Genomic DNA, 5,247 nt, shown 5'->3' on the forward strand with positions numbered 1-5,247 from the left:
TCCTTAAAGGTAAAGGTAAAGGTTCCTCTTGATATTTAGTCCAGTCGTGTCCAACCCTAGGGGGAGGTGCTCATCCCCATCTCCAAGCCATAGAGCCAGCGTTTGTCCGTAGACAGTTTCCGTGGTCACATGACCAGCGCGACTAGACACAGAATCCTGTTACCTTCCCACTGTGGTGGTACCTATTTGTCTATTCGCATTTGCATGTTTTCAAACTGCTAGGCTGGCAGGAGCTGGGACAAGCGACAGGAGTTCACTCCATTGCGTAGATTTGATCTTATGGCTGCTGGTCTTCCAACCTTGCAGCACAGAGGCTTCTGCGGTGTAACCTGCAGGGCCCACCACGACCCATCTTTTTCTCCTTAGGCATCTACATAAAGTAACTCTATGACAGAAGCTGCCTCCGTATGTTGAATTATTTCACCCTCCAAACATGTGCATGTACAGGTGTGTGTATGGATATGCACACATACACCCAACTTGGAGACAGGCAAAGTTCACCAGACAGCTGGTACACAGAAATAATACACAACCTTTTTGGGTAGAGCTAACACACCTCTTATTCCAGTACAGAAAAGATCAGAAATTGCTTATATTTCCTGGTCCATAGCTGCACTGGAAACCAGCAGCAAGTTTCCTGCTCCTACTTTTAAAAAGCTCTCTCACTTTTGAGGAGCCCTCTTACTCTTGAGGAGTCTGGTGTCTGCCACCAAGTGAGTCATAGTGATACTTCAGGCTTTAGACATATTTATATTAATCACAAATGTGGGGTATTCACAACCTTAGCACGCATGCCAATTTTCAGTTCATTCGACTTGAAACGATGGTGTAGACACAGACATTTTTATTATTATTGATTTATATCCCATCTTTTCTCTAATGAACTCCATAGACTTCTCTTCCTCTGCACCACTATAGTATTGCTGTGTGATAGGCCAGGCAGAGAGAAATTGACTGGCTTCAGATTGCTTAGGGAACTTCATGTCTCAATGGGAACTAGAATCATGCTTTTACAAGGGTCAGCTCAACAATCTCCACTCCATACTGTCTCTGTATGAAGCTATGCATTACTCTCAGGGCATTATGTAGGTACTCCCTTTTATGAGAAACCAAGTACAGTAATAAAAAGAAACAACTACAGATTTGGCAGTCATTGTCTAATTCTGAGCTACATATTCAGAGATACCGTGGGACATCACCTTTTCTGACCATGCCAGGTCAGACTGCGTGAGAAGATCACATATTGGAATATTCTGCTAATGATAAAAATTCTCTATACCAGTCATTCTTAACGGGGGGTGGGGGCTGGCACATTTGAAGGGGACCACAGACTGGAAACAATTCTTCAAACACCAAGTTATAAGGTTTGTTATGTGACTTACACAACTCTGATTCTGCATATATTTCTTTCATATTGTGTTTATGGCCATGGTCAAAAACAAAAAAGGTTGAGAATGGCTGCTCCATATCAAAGATGTGCTCTGTCTTCAGACAACTGTGTAAATACAGATTCGGTCAGAGTATCAGTGCATTTCATGGTGAGCTGAAGATAAAGCAAAGTGCCCAGAGACTCTCACAGAGCACAGAATATCTCCCACAAACTTGTTGTCCAACTCTTTGTGACCCTATGGACCAGAGCACGACAGGCCCTCCTGTCTTCCACTTCCTCCCAGAGTTGGGTCAATTTCATTTTGGTAGCTTCGCAGACACTGTCCAATCATCTCATCCTCTGTCATCCCCTTCTCCTCTTGCCTGCACTCTTTCCCAACATTAGGGTCTTTTCCAGGGAGTCTTCTCTTCTCATGAGATCCCCAAAGTATTGGAGCCTCAGCTTCAGGATCTGTCCTTCCAGTGAGCACTCAGGGTTGATTTCCTACAAAATGGATAGGTTTGTTCTCCTTGCAGTCCAGGGGACTCTCAAGAGCCTCCTCCAGCACCACAATTCAAAAGCATCAATTCTTTGGCGGTCGCTTCCATACATCACTACTGGAAAAAACATAGCTTTGACTATGCGGACCTTTGTTGGCAAGGTGATGTCTCTGCTTTTTAAGATGCTGTCTAGGTTTGTCATTATTTTCCTCCCAAGAAGCAGGCATCTTTTAATTTCATGGCTGCTGTCACCATTTGCAGTGATCAGAGAGCCCAAGAAAGTAAAGTCTGTCACTGCCTCCATATCTTCCCCTTCTATTTGCCAGGAGGTGATGGGACTGGTGGCCATGATCTTAGTATTTTTGATGTTGAGCTTCAGACCATTTTTGGCACTCTCCTCTTTTACTCTCATTAAGAGGTTCTTTATTTCCTCCTCACTTTCTGCCATCAGAGTGGTATCATCTGCATATCTGAGGTTGTCGATATTTCTTCTGGCAATCTTAATTCTGGCTTGGGATTCCTCCAGTCCAGCCTTTCGCGTGATGTATTCCACAAATACTTTGTGTTAAATCCAGGATTCAGGGAGTTAAAAAAAATAAAAGAAAGTGCCATGAGATTGTACTCCTAATTTAAATTGCCCTACATGACACTGCTTGTTTAGGTCCTTAACAAACAGATACATGTAACCTATGTTTTTCTGTTTTCCAAACAGCACATCTAACAGTTTCCAACTGTACATTTTTTTCTGGCTGCACACTAAAAAATGTTTCTAAAAAATCATACCAGGCACTGAGCAGTTCTAGACCTTCTGAGCATTTACAGTATGTCATGTCTTTTATAGGCTTTGATATGAAAGGAATCTGCAGTGATTGCTAATGCACATATCCTCAGTAGTGAGGGTGGTGGAAACGTCATTTGAGGTCTTTCTTTTTTAAAAAAAACACACACACACATTTAAACTATAATATTCCATAATTCATGGATGGGTAAAAACATTGAGATTTTAACACTCAGAATGTAGCAGAAACCAAAGTTGACAGATTCAGCCATCCAGGCCCAGGGCTCAGTTCTTAATTTCTAGAAATGTGGCTTTGATTGAAATCCTCTTGTCCAGTTACATAGACATAACACAGTGTAACTTTTGAAAATTGCCGTAAGTTAAGAAATCACAGTAGACATTATCTGTTGCAAGCTACGTTGTATGACCCAGAGTGCCTATTATAACATCTACTGTGATTTCCTAACTTGGGTCAACATGTCACCCAGAGTTACACCATTTGCACAGCTATGCAAAAGGATTTCAGTCTTGCCATAGAACTGAAACAACTCAGCCATGTTAATGTTCAATTCCAGTTGTGAGCTCTTTTTTTATTGTGAACTTCTTCTTTTTAATATCTACAGCATGGGCAGGTCCAAAGTGGTCCTTGGTCATCTTCATTCTGAGGGCAGCTGTGCTTCACCAAGTTTGGCTGGTACAAATACAAAATAATTTTGTCTTAATTCAGTTTCTAAAGATTTCCCCCAAAATTTGTGAATTTCTTTCTACTTGGGATGGGAAGACTTTCCCATCCTGATTGCTCAGCGCTAGCCATTTTAGACTGCAACATTAGACAGCAAAACACAGCCTTTTGCTCTTATCTCTTCTCTTGATTATTAGTCAAAAAGGAGATTTTAAAAAAAGATAAATAAAATAACAGTTTCCCTTTCGGAATCTTTATCGGCATACAGTACAAGAGACTGAAATACCATAAAATGTTAATATGCCAGGGAGTACCCATCATTAGGACTCAATGGTGTGTGAGAGCATGATGCGGCGCCTCTGCATAATGGAATGGACATCCAAAATAAAATAACATAAAGATGGTGGCTGCTAATTAATTGTGTGTAAGACTTTTAATCCTGCAACATTCCACTTTCACCTCCCACCCTCCAAACCAGCTCTGACAGGCTTTAATATTCCATGCCAAAATACATCAGGGTTTCTTTTATTTCCACAGCACACCTAGTAGTTCTACTTAATGACTTAAGTCCTATAGGTCTGGAGGAGCATTCTTCATCAGCCTTAAGTGCAAAATCCAATTCCAGATGACATAATGCATTAATGTACTCGCAGGCTTGTGTATCTGTAGGAAGGATTTGCCACTTTCCGAGATGTGTCCCTTCAGAAGCTTTGCTATGAGGCACTAGACTAATGAAATCGCTTGAGCTGCTGGCTGCAAAATGCTCATTCTTATACCATCTGAGTGTTAAAAAATAGTACTGTAATAAAGGACTCTCACTTCTTATTTTTTTTATTTATACAATGCTCTTATCTGAAGCTGTATTAGGCAAGGGCTTGAGCTGCCACAGTTTAATTAGAGGCACACATTTTCAGTAGGGGATAAACTGGGAAAGTGCTGGCTCTACCACTGGACAAAGTGAGACGGTTGCCATCAGCAGCAGTTGCTGAGGGCAGAGCAGAACAATGGCAAGGAGTTAGAGGGAAAGCGGGTACAACTTGGAAGTTACTCAGTTTTTGTGGAATATGGTAAATCTTGTTCTTTGCTTCAGGCAGCAAAACATTTTGAGCTGGTCCTGAAACAGAGATCAACTCTATGGAGGGGTGGGGCATCAGGATTTTGCTAAGGATTCTGGTAACCAAAGCTATGCTCTCAGGCCTGTTTACAGACCCAGAGTGTTTTCTTCAGGGGGCCCTTCCTTGACTCTGTGAGTTGAAAGAGCCCATTAGTAGAAGAAACCTAGGCATAAGCAAATGTAGCATCTCAAAATATCCACCCTAATTGTTGGAGATTCGAGGGAGGCATTTTAGCCAATATTTTCCAGGCAGAGAGTAGAACTGCATGCCTCTTCTGAAGGAGGTGTCAAAAAGAAACTTATCAGAAAAACTTCCAGAAGGTTTTCCTCTGGCCCTTCCCAGCTCAGTAGACGTTGAATAAAAGTGCAGCCATGTGCTCCCCATCACTGTCAAATTATACTGTTGGGTGGAGGAGAAGACAGACCAAGAGAAAAGAGTTCTAGAAGGGGTGGCATGGAGGTGCACCCCAAATTCTCCACCTTCTTCACAGGTTGGAAATTGAAGGAGGAATTTGGCTTGGTATTTTCTAGGACTGTGGTGGCGAAACTTTTTGGGCCCAAGTGCCCAAACGGAAAACAAAACAAAACAGCGGGCAGCAGGCTGCGGCAGCGGTGGAACCAGAAGTGGCGGCGGAAGGGGGAATCCTGGGAATGGAGGTACCTCGAGATCCCACTCTGGATCCGCTGCCAGCGCCAGCTGTTCCAGATCCTGACCCACCACCTATCGAAGTGCTAGCACCACAGCTGCAGCCGCCTCCTGAGGTTTGGCTGCAGGGGGAGGAGTAGCGATCTTATGGATTATGT

The sequence above is a fragment of the Pogona vitticeps genome, chromosome 3 (assembly GCF_051106095.1).
Source record: "Pogona vitticeps strain Pit_001003342236 chromosome 3, PviZW2.1, whole genome shotgun sequence".
Classification (NCBI taxonomy): domain Eukaryota; kingdom Metazoa; phylum Chordata; class Lepidosauria; order Squamata; family Agamidae; genus Pogona; species Pogona vitticeps.